This window comes from Malus sylvestris, chromosome 10, assembly GCF_916048215.2.
Source record: "Malus sylvestris chromosome 10, drMalSylv7.2, whole genome shotgun sequence".
Lineage (NCBI taxonomy): Eukaryota > Viridiplantae > Streptophyta > Magnoliopsida > Rosales > Rosaceae > Malus > Malus sylvestris.
Genome location: NC_062269.1, coordinates 28,454,581 through 28,470,546, shown reverse-complemented (window position 1 = coordinate 28,470,546; position 15,966 = coordinate 28,454,581). Strand labels below are relative to the sequence as shown.

General features: G+C 36.7%; 1 long non-coding RNA gene and 1 pseudogene across 1 annotated transcript in view; one reads left to right on the top strand and one right to left on the bottom strand.

The window, feature by feature from the left end:
• LOC126584220 (uncharacterized) overlaps positions 1-15,966 on the top strand; it is a 67,623-nt gene that overhangs the window by 7,825 nt on the left and 43,832 nt on the right. The window lies entirely within an intron of this gene.
• Positions 15,522-15,912, bottom strand: LOC126584216 (uncharacterized; annotated as a pseudogene).

Genomic DNA, 15,966 nt, shown 5'->3' with positions numbered 1-15,966 from the left:
AGTGCTACTTAACAATCATTAATACATGTCAAAATCACAATTCAAAATAACTAGCTAGCATGCATGTTATTCTTTGCATAAATTAAAAGATCAGTTCGATTTGCATCAAATATTTTTACTCTGCTGCTTACTTATTAGCGAGGATAAGATTCCTTAATTATATTATGGTTCACATTTCAATTACACAAGATAAGTTCACATTCTATACTAGAAGGGAAATGGTGGGATTTTGAATATCCATCTTTTAAGTGGAAGTTTGATTATCTGCAACTAATAATGCAGTAAATTTGCACTTTATGCCTCTAGTTGGTAAGAGCAAAATTGTCACACCCTAAAACTCAAGGTGTGAGCTTAAGAGAAATAAATAGAATAAAAAGGTTGTTTAAGGGTGTAAAACAAATAATAGCTTAAGATTATGTCAATGAAGATTTAAACTCAACAATGACATTATGCCAAACTACAAACGTAACTCAAAGAAATAAAGTTAAAGACTTATTGTGGTAATACAAACTGCAGAAACGACCTGTACTGTAAAATTCACCGATAATACTTCATTTAACCAAAAAGTATGAAAATTTTTAGATTCAAAGTAGAGACCTAAAACGAAGTTGTGTTAAAATTTTAAAGATTTTAGAGTTTGGGAAATACAGGAAAATGTAAATCTAAAACAGGCATGCTGCGGTTTTTCGAGTTTGGGAAGTCACTTTAGAAATGAGCCACTCATCAAATGAGCCAAAAACGAGGACCCTTTACTAAGAAATTTATTTTCTCTATCATGCCAAGCTAGAGACCTCACTCAAAATGAAGAAAAGAAAGGTATATGAAATTTTTTTAAGCGACGTAATGCTTGTCTAAACAATAACTGTTTAACTTTGATCCATCAAAATCTGTAATTCAGGTACGTAGCTGATTAAGTTTGAGTGGTCACAGTTTTGCAAAAGTGATACCTATAATATGGAGTTAAACAACCACAAACAACTATACCCTAAATTTATGCCATTTCTAGATAAAGAGGACACCAGATATGAAGGAGAATAGTAATCCAAGGAAGATCTTGAAATCTTTTGGGCTATCGGTGCAGATTATGAAATTTCATAATGGGAGGTGTACCTCTTATGAATCATACAAGTTTCTTCAAAAATCAAGAATAGTATTTAATTATGATGCTCTTTGGAAACAAGATAAAAAAGATTATTGTGCTTGAAGTACTTCAACTGGTGTATACAATCAAGGATACATAATCATTTTAAATGAGCATCTCCATAATTATATGTTCCCTATTTATTTATTTTTGGTTAAATATGTTTGCATATAAGCTATCTACACTAATATACACTAGAAGAAGAGGAGAAGGCAGGAGGGAGGGAGGGAGCAAGCTTACTTGTCTGGGACCCCTCTCCATGGATAGAGGAAGCGTCACCAGACGACTGAGCCTCCTTAGAAGTCCGGGGCCGTCAATGAGTTCGTCGGGCGCTTAGGACATGATGCGAAGACACCGTTGGCCCCAAAGGCATGACCGGAGGGACACCCGTCGTGGCCATATCAGATGTGGAGGTGGCAGCAACATTACCTCCTGAAGAAGGTGTTTGATTGCCCCTACTAGCTACCCGCCGATTTGATATTAAGTTCGACATCTACAAAAACAATCATGAATCTATTTAGATATCATCTTATTATATGCATTTCACTTCACATATATAAGGTGAATGAAAACATAAGATAGGAATAAAATTGAGTATTGCAAGGAACATGTTTTTTCATGAAAACAAACAAACAAATTTACCCATCTACAATTATCTTCAAATGCATGCCATTACAAAGTTAAAGCCAACATATTATCAAATCAATAATCTTCAAACACTTTTGGGCATACAACAATTTTCTGCACTGAAGAAGATCACTTATAGATGAGATGAAGAATATTCTCACCACTATTTATACTAGATATGTGTTACTTAAGTGTTCATTATGTTTACTTCTGCAGCACCTCAGAACTGGTGACAGATGCAGATTTGAAGTTTTTGATTGATAACTTGGCGGAGAAGACAGGCGAAAATGTGAAATGGGAAAATGTCATAGACAAAGGAAATGATATTCTATTTTACTATGCTAAGTGGTACAAGCCTAAGGTCATTCATCTTGTCTTAGTCTTTGAATTGATTATGATATGCTAACTTATCCTTTCTGTACCCCAAAATTACCAGTGGCATTTATTCTTGTTCTAGAATCCGTTGATTCCTTGTTTAACTCTACTGGTTTTAGCAAATAAAGGCTATGGAATTGAGTTTATGTATCTTTTTTCCTGCATTCAGGATGGTCCTTTGACATACTTGAGTGTGACGCTATTTGAGAATTGCTCTCCTGAGAAGCTGAGAGACTTCTACATGGACAAAAACAATGGCGTTGAAGTTGGTCGGACAATACAAAAGTTTCCACTGTTGATAGCTAGAGAATATGTATTAGGTTGGAGATTATGGGAGGGGGAAGATAAAACCTTTTATTGTTTTATCAAGGTAACTGCTACCTGAAAATTATTCATACTTAAATGAAATCTAGGCAATTTTGACAAGTCCTTGCTAAATATGACTGGAAATGACAAACATACAGTGACATTGTGAGGAAGTGAGTGAGAGCTTTGTTCATGTGAGGAAGACAATGACAAACAGACAATGACAATGTCATTGTGAGGAAGACAGTGACAAATAGACTAGCTAATATAATGCATTCAGGATGGTCCTTTGACATACTTGAGTGTGACGCTATTTGAGAATTGCTCTCCTGAGAAGCTGAGAGACTTCTACATGGACAAAAACAATGGCGTTGAAGTTGGTCGGACAATACAAAAGTTTCCACTGTTGATAACTAGAGAATATGTATTAGGTTGGAGATTATGGGAGGGGGAAGATAAAACCTTTTATTGTTTTATCAAGGTAACTGCTACCTGAAAATTATTCATACTTAAATGAAATTTAGGCAATTTTGACAAGTCCTTGCTAAATATGACTGGAAAATGACAAACATACAGTGACATTGTGAGGAAGTGAGTGAGAGCTTTGTTCATGTGAGGAAGACAATGACAAACAGACAGTGACAATGTCATTGTGAGGAAGACAGTGACAAATAGACTAGCTAATATAATGCAATTGGGAATGTCCTAATCAGACGTTAGCACTACTCATTTTCTCAGCGTGTTGGTACCACACATATTGGGCGTCAGACTTTGATACATTGGGCCTATTACCCAGCCTATAATTATGTAGAAGGAGGAGCCCCTTATTCTATAAAAGAGGACTCCTACCCCCCTCACAAATCAGACTCTGGGAACACAACAGAGGGCAATACCCTCACAAACACAACAACACTCTCTTTCTTTGAGGGACTCCCCTTCATCCTTGTAATCCATACATACAGTTAGAGAAATACAATTAGTGTGGACGTAGTCCAAACATTGGGGTGAACCACGATACATCTTGTGTTATTTACATTTCTTGCAAATTCACGGTCAGATTTACGTTGTTCCAAGACCTCTGGTTTTGTGCATCAACATTTGGCGCCGTCTGTGGGAAACGACACGAAAAGCTATGTCGGTTCTCTTTGATTTTTTCATCTCACCACTGTGAATCTGCAAAAACCCAGAAACCAGACAGCCATGTCAATCCTTTCCATTTCTGTACCTTCTTCTTCCTCCGCTCTCCTCCCCATTCCTCACCCCGCCACTCCAAATCACCGTTGTAAAATCCCACAAAAAATCGACCGGCGGGAGTCACCATGAGCATGGAGGCCGGCATCGGAGTCATGGCCACGAAGCTCGGCATGATGAGTATCTTCGAGCCCATCGAAAAAGTCGTCCCAGTTACTGTCGTGGGTTTCAAGGAGGGCAACATCGTCACCCAGGTAAAAACCCAGGCCATCGACAGCTATGATGCCGTCCAAATCCGCTACCAACGGGTCCGTGATAGGAAGCTGACGAAGCCTAAAATGGGTCTAGTTAAAATCGATCACTGAGCCTGAAAATTCTGAAGCTTAAGCCATGATGGCCCAAAATGGGTCTAGTCAAAACCGATCCTCTGAAAAACAGCGGGACAGATGAAGAAATACTAATGGTGTTGACAAGTCTATCTACAAATATGATCATTTCGGAGAAAATGGTCACACCAAAAGCCAATGCTCTGAACTCATGAGGTTTTGATAATGATTGGACCACTGCCGTGATCCACAGAAGAAGAATTCCAAGATGACCTCCACTGTTGCAGTTATTGAAACAAAGGTTAAAGGAAGATGAAGATGTCATGTTTGCTCTTTCCTTCTACAGAGACCCCGAGGAGGCCAAGGAAAAGGAAAAGATGCTTTTACAAATGATATCGTCTTGCTTTTACAAACGAGAAGTGGATGAGCTGGCTGCTTTCCAAAGTGGGAAGGAACATCGTCACCAAGTGGAAGCCAGATCTCTGGCAAGTCGGTATAGTCCGGCAATAAGATTCCGAGACAACTGTGAAGAAGATAATAATTCTTTATCCCTTTATTAATATCTCGACGACATATCCTAAAAAAAATATATATGCTATTTTTTAAATTGTGCACTCAAATGCTTATTTATAGTTCCCAACTTGGTTCATGGCTTTTTTTTTTATGTCGGCCACCTCCCCTTTTAAAATAACACAATTTTAATCATTATGAAGATTATATTTATTATTTAAATATTATTTTCATACATAATTATTGTATATGTGTCATACACGCCATACTGCCTATTTTGTCCACTATACATTAAGTGCCACTATATATATAAGTAATTGCTTTATGCATTTTTTTCAATCTTGTCGCAATGACAGTCAGCATGATATTTAGATAGTACTATTTGCATTTGATTAATAGTTCATGACATGGTATGTGCAACATGACAAATAGAGTCATGCAGTTACTGATACAAGTGACAAGTACAAACTGATATGCATAGTTATATGTGCATGAATTGTGACTGCCTTATAACTATACAATATTTATTAATATGTGAGTGTCCAATTACTTATACAATATTTATTCATGGCCTAGAGTATTGTGACTACCATTAAACTATGTCATTTATACAACATGTAATTTATCACACAACAGAATAAATTATTTATTTATAGAAGGCACATAGTACAATATTTTGCCTTGACAAACTTTGTCAATTTGATTTGTTCATTATACGGTCGTACTTATACTGTTATTTATTGTCAGGAATTTTTGAGCAACTAGATTCACTGATCAACATTGTTGCTGATTAAAGAAGTCTACCAACCTATAGACTGATGAGTCACGTGCTCATGATGATCTCTTGTTTGACCGGACACCCACTTGCTCGGACATTCGCTTATTGGGACACCTATGTGCCTGGACCTAACTCGATGACCCTACAGATAGCCCCAACTCGATGACTCTACGTATGGCCCCGACTCAAAGACCCGATCCGCAGATCTGACACATAGACCCAATATGCAAACCTGACAAGCGAACCCGAGTTATGTCGAGAATCAACTCATATTGAGTGCATGTCAACATAAAGTAGATACTTGTAATGAGGAATACCACGAGCCGAGCCGCCTCACAGCGAGCATAGCCTCTAGCCGAGCCGCTTCACAACGAGCATCGCCTCCAACCGAGCAAACGCCTCACCGCGAGCATAGCCTCTAGCCGAGCAACCTCGCAACTAGCATCGCCTCCAGCCGAGTAGTCTCGTAACGTGTGATACCTCTAGCCGAGTATTGCTTTATGTTGAGCATTGCCTTGGGTTGAGTACTGGTTTAAGACATCTAGCCACTTCGACCCGTACATGGATTGGATTTGAAGTCTCTAGCCAAAAGACTCTCTTGACTGAAGACTTGAGGGACTACTGTTGGTACCACACATATTGGGCCTTAGACTTTGATACATTGGGCCTCATTACCCAGCCCATAATTATGTAAAAGGAGGAGCCCCTTATTCTATAAAAGGGGACTCCTCCCCCCTCACAAATCAAACTCTGGGAACCCAATAGAGGGCAATACCCTCACAAACACAACAGCACTCTCTTTCTCTGGGGGACTCCCCCTCATCCTTGTAATCCATACATACAGTCAGAGAAATACAATCAGTGTGGACGTAGCCCAAACATTGGGGTGAACCATGATACATCTTGTGTTATTTACATTTCTTGCAGATTCACGGTCGGATTTATGTTGTTCCAAGACCTCCGGTTTTGTGCATCAACACAGCGTATCATTCCTGTTTTTCTACACTGTGCAATATCACTATAAGATTAGTATTTAATATCATTGATCATGCAACTAATTTTTATTTTGTATATGTACATGTTAAGCAATACTTACACACACACACACATACACACGCACACGCACACACACACACACACACACACACACACACACACACACATATATATATATATATATATATATGTATATGTATATGTTAAGCAATAATTACACACACACACACACACACACATATGTATATGTTAAGCAATACTTACATCTAAAGTGGTATTGTAGAGGTTATCATCTATGAACTAAACTACTTTCGTTTCCCTTTTTAGCAAATCTGCCTCATTTCTGCTTTTACACAGGGTTGAATGTTTTGTAAAAACATTACTAGTATATATACAACGAATGGTAAGAATAATTTGAACCGTTAAGAAATTCCCTGGACTCCTATCAACTATATTGGGGAATTAAACACAACTAAATTCAGTTTAATTTTCGCAGGACAATGACAACATAAGGCTATATATAGTACGATTCAGCAATCCAACATTCACCAATCCAACAGAAAAAAAAAAAAGCAGTATTAGTTGTTAGCTTGTTAAAAAAAAAATTCCCCAACTTTTAAATTTGTAATTTGAACCCTAATTCAAAAACCCTACACCTGAGCAACTTGATAAGCTCATATTTATATATATTTTACATAAAATTCACTTGTCTTTTCTTAGTTAGTTCCTTATATTTTTGAGCTATTTACTATGTTTTTGTGTTTTGTATGATTTATCAAGCAAAGAAAAGAAAAGTAGCACAAGTGAATTATTAAGTAACAAATTAGTCAAAACTGCCTGTGCAGATTAGCTGACTTTGAAAGCATGTTACGAACAGCTCAGAATGAATGAGAAAATGAGCCTTATATGAGTGGAAAGCTACGGATGTCTATTTTCTGTAGCAATTTACGGATTGTTAATATCATTTTCCTAGAAGAAGTTATAGGCATTGTAACACTGAAAGGTTCAGAAACATGGACAGCACACACACAAAGAGAAAGGCAAGGCATGGACAGTTTGACATGGGCAGAAAATGGGTGGATTGTTGGCTGAAATAATGAAGAACATGTGTGTGCAAATGCAAAGGAAAAACACACATACATGGGCAAAGGAAACACACACACATGGGCAAAGGAAACACACACACATGGGTAGAAAATGGGTTGATTTGTGGTTGAAATGATGGAGATCATGTGTGTGCAAATGTAAAGGGAAACATGGACATCACACACTCATCCACCACACCCATTACATCTACTCATTACCAAACATTTATCCACTACACCCATTACATCCACTCATTACCAAACATTCATCCACTACACCCATTACATCCACTCATTACCACAACACTCATCACTACCACCTTAATTAGATGGTGGTCCTCTCCCTAGCTTATAAATACATCCACCCTTCACCATAACAAAAGGGAAGAAAACCAAAGAGAACACAATCCACCCATCCACCCTTCACCATAACTCACCTATATCCATCCACCACCATAATTTACCACTCATCCATCAAACCACATCTTGTGCCGCAACAAAGAGAAGAAGGAGGACCCTTGGACGTGCTTGCTATTCAAGTTGGATTGTTGGAGCGTTTTTAGGTGTTTTCTTTCTTTTGTTTTCAATGTCTAAATTTGTTTATCTTTGCTTTGCAATTATGAGTGGCTAAACCCCTATTTAGTTAGGGGGAAGTTTGAAGCCATGAACATGCTTGAGATTTAAATTGATTTCTTCCAATTGTGATTTGATAAGTTGTGATTGCAATTCAATTATCTATTTTATTCATAATTGATTCTTGTATGTTTATTAAGGATGCATACTTAGTTTTCATGCATGAATTAGATGCTAGAATATAAATGAGTTTCACCTAATCGTGACAAGTTTATATTCATGAGTAGTGAAGGTTGTTTATCATAATCGCGTTAATTGAATTCTTGGCATAAGTTTCATGCAACTCATAGTTACAAGTGTTTCGTCAATGCTTATGATTTTCATAGAACTTAATGATTCTTGCTTGTATCTCTATTATGCAATTCATGTAGGGAACTTGTGGGGAATGCTTTGGGTTGTTGTATGCAATCATCCAATTTAATGAAATTAGGAAAATTTGAGGATTAATTTAAGCGTACCTAATTAATCTGGGGTGTTGAGCATCATAGTTTATTGAAAAGCAATTGGAAATCAATTCATATACAAGTGTGTCATGTGTGAAGAACGGACCTCTAACTAATCCATCCATCATCTTATTTCTTAAATTCGTTTTACAATCTGCCTAGTTTTATAACTTGTTTGTTTGTTTCAAATTCATCAAAACTAAAATCCCCCTTTTACTTTCTTGTTTCAAAGTGTTTAAAATCTGTTTTGTTTGTGTTTTAGAGTGTTTTGAGTCAAGTCAAAACCCAAATTTCGTCCAAAGTTGTGCTAGAGTCAGAAACTGCCTAGTTTGTGTTTTTAGGCAGTTTTGAGTGTTTTTAAGTTATTTTGAGTCTTGTGAACCTGTTTTGAGTTCTTTAAGTCTATTCAAACGTTTTTAACTTTGTTTTTATGTTTTTGAGTTAGTTTAGAGATTTTAGCAAGCCCTCCTAATCCCCGGTTTAGAATGATCCCTGCTTACATTATTACTACAATTTGACAACAAGAGGGTTTAATTTGTGTGTTAAGTTAATTTTTGCATCACAACTGCGATTCCCAATTCCAACCCTAAATCCCTAAAACAGGATTCCCAATTCCAACCTTAAATCCCTAACCCATGCTTCCCAATTCCAACCCTAAATCCCTAAATGTTGTAACTAAAACAATTGAAGATCAAAATTCAGAAAATTGCACTTATAAATAATTGAATTAAGGAGATGAATTAAGGGAGACTGGGTCCTTACCTAGTAAAGTTGTGTGCGGTGTGGCGTCAGAGTGTTGTGGGTTCGAACGGGAGAGTGACAGAGAGACAGAAACCAAGGGAATGCGAGAGAGGGAGAGAGGGAGAGAGGGAGACACTGAGATTGAGTTTGAGATAGAGAGAGATAGAGTGATGAGGTTAACTGAATGGAGGGAGAGAAAGAGAGAGAGAGAGAGAGAAGAGCTTGGGTTTGAGAGGAGTTCAAATTACAAACGAGAGAGAGGAGCTTGAGTCTAAGACAAATATTTGTGCCAAATGAATTGAATGAGCCGACTTACAAACGCGCCCAATTTTGGGAAAAAAAAATCAAATTTTTATATGATTGCACGACAAAGATGTTTTAGCATTCGTTACGCAACCAGTTTAAAAAAAATGAATTTTTTAATATTTGCATGACAACTATTTATAAAACGTCGTTGTGCATAACTATAAATTTATTTTATTTTTTTTGTTTAAATAAAAAATATTTTTTTTTAATTTAATTTTCTTACAAATTTTAAAGGAAACTTTTGTTTGTATACAACATTTTAAAATACCATTCAATACATTTAATTAATATACATCATAATTTTTCATTAATCCTCGTATGAACTAGAATAAAGATCATCACTATCGTTAAATTCAGACTCCCATTCCTCATCGTCTGTAGGCACATCAACATCATCGTTCGTGCACTCGGGTGCATTGTATCGCGGTACATCCCCGAGGTCAATCGTAATGGAATTGATCAGTATTTCAATTTCAGGACATCCAGCTACCTGATACGGTTCTTGTACAATAGTTATATCTCGCAGTGTATCTGCACCAAGTGTCGTTGAAGTCTCCAATTGTTGGTCAGCAATGTTACCATAATTGTCATCGGCAGCATGATCTTGGTCTGCAATATCATACACCCCTCTGTGCTCAATCTTCTGAACTAATTTTCATCCCCTCCCGGCCTTAGGGTCATCTATATAGAAAATTTGTTTAGCCATCGTTGCCAAAATGTATGGGTTGTTGTTATACCAACATCTGTTAGTGTTAACCCATCGTCTCACTTAACACCTCCAACCCGACGTGGGTTTGTATCAAACCAGCAACACTTAAAGAGGATAACTTAACACCGGTTTGTAAAGCAATTGCACAACACTTGTCAGTTTTCCATAGAAATCAATGTCTACAATGTCGCCCATACCTAGTACATGTACCCCACTATTTTGAGTACAAAGCTTGTCATGACAATCAGTTGCCAAAAACTTGATGTCATTTATATAACAACCAAAGTACAATTATGTGCTTAGGGGCTTAATTGCCAAGCTGTACAATTCTTTACTGTAAGCAGACAAATTAATTTCCTTCAATTTCTTCACCTAAATAAAAGAGAAAAAGAAGTCGTGTTAGTTTAACATTTAAAATTATGCAAAAAACCCAAACACAAACAACATACATTTTCACGAAACCATCGAGGAAACAATTCATGATGCTTTTTGGCATATAAATGTGAACGATGTTCCCGCTTCATAAACTTTTCATGTAATTGTCTCATCACAATTGTTAAGTGCAAACCAATTTCCTACCTCTATGTCATTTTGTCACACACCTCCCCTCTAATTGGTTCGCCAAATGGTCGTGCAATTTGGAAAAAAGCAGAAATTTTTTCACTTCTCACACCATTGTCATTATTGAGCTGTTGTCAGTTGAACGTAGCATCAACGTCTTGTAGGTACATTACACAAAATGTAAAGGACTCAAAGCTGACCCATGCTTCCACGATTGATCATTCGAGCTTTGCCCTGTTTCGTACACTCTTTTTTAATTCACCCAGTAGATTGCATCAATAAAGAAATTATCATATAAAATTAGTGTACTAATACATACATCATGAACTAAAGTATTTATGGCGATTATATACCGTTCAATTGGATACATCCATCGATAGTTGATGGGTCCGACTAGAAGTGCCTCATCCAGCAAGCGAATCATCACGTTGGTCATGCTTGTGAAGAAAGCTGGAGGAAATATTTGTTCAAACTTGCATAGTACTTCAATAATATCGTCACAAAACAGTTTAACATCGGACTTTCGCAAAGTTTATACAGTTAATTAAGAAAAATATCTCGCCAACAACATAATCGGTTTCACCACGTCTTCGGGCAAGAGGTGTCGAATTCCCACCGGGAGAAGGCATTGAAGTATGACATAAGAATCATGACTCTTGAGGTCAAAAAATTTGCCTCCATCCAAGTTTGCGCAATGGCTGATGTTTGAAGAATACCGATTTGGAAACTTTACAGAAGATAGAAACTGCAAAAACACTTTCCTCTTATCCTGTTTCACCGAAAATGATGCAAGCTTCTTTCTAGCTATGTCTCCATCCCTCGTCATCCATTTTTTCCAGATCGATCTGAGCTTTTATTATGTCCTTTGTTTTTCCGACCAGTGTATAGTTCTGACCAGTGTATCAAACACATTTTTTTGAACATGCATTACATCGATGTTGTGTCTCAATTTTAATTTAGACCAGTACGGAGCTCAAACAACCTCGTCTTGTATGTCCAGTTTAGATGTGTGTTAGGTCTTGTCCTATTTACGGACTTGCCCAACGAAGCAAAATCCAACCGATTCACCTGAGTCGAAATTTCATCACCGGATCATTCTCTGGGTCTTGGTCGAAGCTTTATGCCATTGAAGAAGGCTGTCTCATTTTGACGCCACTCATGGTCCCACGGTAACAAACTTTTCTTGCGTGCTAACTAGACATCGTGTCCTCTTTGCAAACTGGGCATGCATAGTAACCCTTAGTGCTCTACCTAGACATCATAGCATACGTAGGAAAATCGTTTATAGTTTACATCATGGCTGCTCTCAAAGTGAACATCTTCCTAGTAGATTTATCATATGTGGGAACACCGTTTTCCCATAATTCTTTTAGTTCATCGACCAACGGTTGTAAACACACATCAATACACATGCCTGGATCTTCGGTTATTAACAACATCATCATCACAAATTATTTTTTCATGTCATTTCAAGGCAGCAAATTATACGAAAAAGTGAAGATTGGCCAAGTGTTGTGGTATTAGTTTAGAACCCCAAACGGATTAAACCCGTCCGTCGCAAGTCCTAATCTAACATTCCAAGGCTCACGTGCAAATTCAGGGTACAGTAGATCAAACTCTTTCTAAGCCTCTCCATCTGCAGGATGTCTCATAACATCGTCATCCACCCGTCTGTCCTTATGCCATCTCATGTCACTTGCAGTGTGCGTCGACATATACAATCGTTGCAACCTGGGCTTTAATGAGAGATAACTCATAACTTTTTGTGGAATCTTCGTTCTTTTATTCTGAGATGTCATTTTAAACCGCGACTCATTACATACAGGACATTTATCCAACGCTTTATTCTCTTTGTAGAACAAAATGCAATTATTTTTACACGCGTGAATTTTTCATATCCCAATTCAAGACCACTCAGCACATTTTTTGCACTTTTATGATCTTTAGGAAGGCAATTGTCCTTTGGAAGCATCCTCTTGAAAACCCCCAAAAAGTAATCAAAACATTGGATTGACATACAAAACTTTGTTTTTCCATGCATCAACTCAACAATGGCTATGAACATCGAAAATCCTTCGCAACCAGGGTATAATTCTTGCTTGGCACTTTTTAATAGTTTTTCGTATTTATCGAATGTTTCACTGTCCATGGTGGGAGGGACGCCATCTTCTACTTCCACATTCGTATTCGAACTAGCGGTTGGAAAAAACATCATTGATAATGTCCATAATTTGATCATTCAAATCGACAACAGAGTCAACTATATCCACTGCTCGGGTAATGTGGGAGGATGAAGCATTTTCTATTTGTTCTCCATGATGATTCCACGTAGTATAGGTTTCCATCATCCCATTTCTAACTAAATGGTATCGAACAGTTTTAAAATATTCAATCATTACGTTGTTACACTTTCTACAAGGACATCGAATTTCAATTGAACCGCGCTTGTTTGCAATTGCAAAATCCATGAATTGATTTATTCCATCCAAATAATCATCAGCACATCTATTAGGATTATGTATCTAGTGTTTGTCCATTTCACCTGCAAACAAAAAAAATTAATTTACAAGGGTTACAACAACTTCAATTATGACATGCCACCTCATGCCTCCGGTATGGGTCATATCTCATTCGAGAATGCACAGTTACTTGTTGTAATTTACGGTTCCAACACATTAAAGTTCGAGCGTGGGAAAAATTCGGTAGCATCTCCCTTCATGACGTAGATAAAAAAAACTATGAAGCACCCAAAGAACGCAAAGAGATACTACCATATTTTCCACGTTCAAACTCTAATGTGTGAACCACAAACTACAATGTAAATGTGCAATCTCAAACTGTCCAAAATTTTAGGACAATTCAAGAACTAATTGGACCACAATCATGCTTTCGTATCCATTCACGAAATCCAACTAATTCTCAAACAAGAAACTAAGCTCATATGAACATTGCAAACCATTTTTTGTACATCCACACAAAAATGATTGCATACAAAAACATAAACTCACAACACCTATAAACTACATATAATACAATTTAAATGAATGGAAATTAAACAAGTTAGTTAAGAAAAATTATACCTCAAATCTGTTGCAAATTGCACCAAGGGAAGGCACCTGCTGCAATTGCTTTGCAGCTTCTACCTTCCTGCAATCTGGTGAAGTGCATTAAAGTCAAGAGTCGCGCAAAACCTTGGCCTTCAACTTTTTGGGAGCCACACGAGTACTTTTCCTGGATTTTTTAAACCCCTTGCGCGACGAACAGTAGATCCTCGTGCTTTTTTTTTGTTTTTGTGTTTAAATTGTTTTTTTGGACATTGGCTTGTGCTTCCACATTGTGGGAGCTATTTTGAACCCATTGCGCGACAAAATAATGTTTGTCGCCCAATTTTGTTTTATTTTCATATTTACAACATTTTTCCATTCGCTCTTCAAATTTTTTCAACCCACAAACATATTTAATAAATAATAAGATTTGTACATATTTAATTAATATACATATTTATTAAAATGCATTAATTTCATTCATAATAAACATTAAGTACATATTTAATCAAAAAAAATTCATACTAAAAAAACTTAAAATTCATATCTAATTATTAAATAAGTAATAAAATGAAAATAAGAAACCCTATTATAAACCCTATTCATCCGCAGGGAGTTCTAGTTCTTGCTGTAGTGTTGCAGCATGTTCATTATCAAACTTCCACTCCCGAAATCTCGACTTGAACACCTTGTCGATAGCCTTCATTAGATTTGGGTCACTTTTGTCAATGTTCCAATTCGGCTGTCATGTAAAAATTAATAAATTATAATCTCACTATTCCAATATATTTAACAAACATAATTATTATTTAAATAATGTAATTAACACATATAGCTAACTCATCAATCATGTGCATCTTCAACTCCTCGGGGATGGCTCTCCAAGACTCCCAATCCGCATACATTTGGTACGCACCATTGCTCCTACGTCAGCCAAAGAGCTAGCGCGCTTTTCTGACTTCACAACCCTTACTATTTCGTCATTAGTGATTCGGTAATGGCTTCTACCATAAGTTTGTCGGACCCGTACCACAACTCTTTTCTTCTTGTCTATCAACAAAAAATATTTTCATAATACAAAAAGATAAATAAAAACTTTATACAAAATGCAAAAATTTCAATGCAAACCTTTTCTAGAACCTTCGCCATCCATTGTCTTTGATGAATGCGCACCATTGTCGGCCATTGTACCAACACTCAAACAATGAACTGATTATAATCGTCAGAAGTTGTTTCAGGGCGTTTTCCGAAACAAAGTGTGTGAGGGGGGCAGAAGCGCATATTTATAGGAAACTTAGGGACTTTGCGCGGTGAAGGCTTTGTCGCGCAAACCCTGTACTAAATACGGCATTTATTTCTTTGATTCAGTTGCACCAAATACGTTGACTAGAACTTAACGTCACTTGCACGAGGGTTTGAACAACGGCCCTTCGTTGCGCAAACTCTTTAGCGACGAAGCTATTACAATTATGAAATTTACGTAAACATAGATATCTATGTTTACGTAAACTTCATAATTATAAACAAATTTTCAGTTATAATATGTATTCTAAAAATAATTACTACCTTAAATAAATTGATATTATATTCCATTCAATTAATACTTTAAATAATTAATACCTTAAATAAATTCATATTATATTCCATTCAAATATTTAAATAACCAAACATGAATTAAAACATAATTAAGTCCAAATTCATAACTTATAAAAAAAAACCTTAAATTTAAATATTGTCATACAAAACATACTATTTCGATAGTCCTGGTCCATTCTGCAAGACATCATAACGCCACCTATTGTAACCTCCCTCCAATGCATCCTCGATCAAATTCATCAACAGTTTGTTCGACTCATCATCAAGAGTATACTTACACTGTTACACATATATGCAAATAATTAATTCTAACATATAACAAAAAATTTCACAAAATTAATTATTGATCCATCAAAAGGATACTTACTAATAATTCATCCATCACCGCCTTCTTCGCATTCTTGGGCACATCTTTCCAACACCACTCAGCAGTAGGACAATTATTCGCCATGGCTACAGCTATCGCATGCCCGAACTGAAAATGCTACCTCAAATCATTCAGGTCGGCGTCGGTCACGCTCTGGTCCTTGTTTTTATCCTCCATCTTAGCACGAACAAAATTGTGAAGAATAAGGAGAACAAAATTATGAAGAAAAAT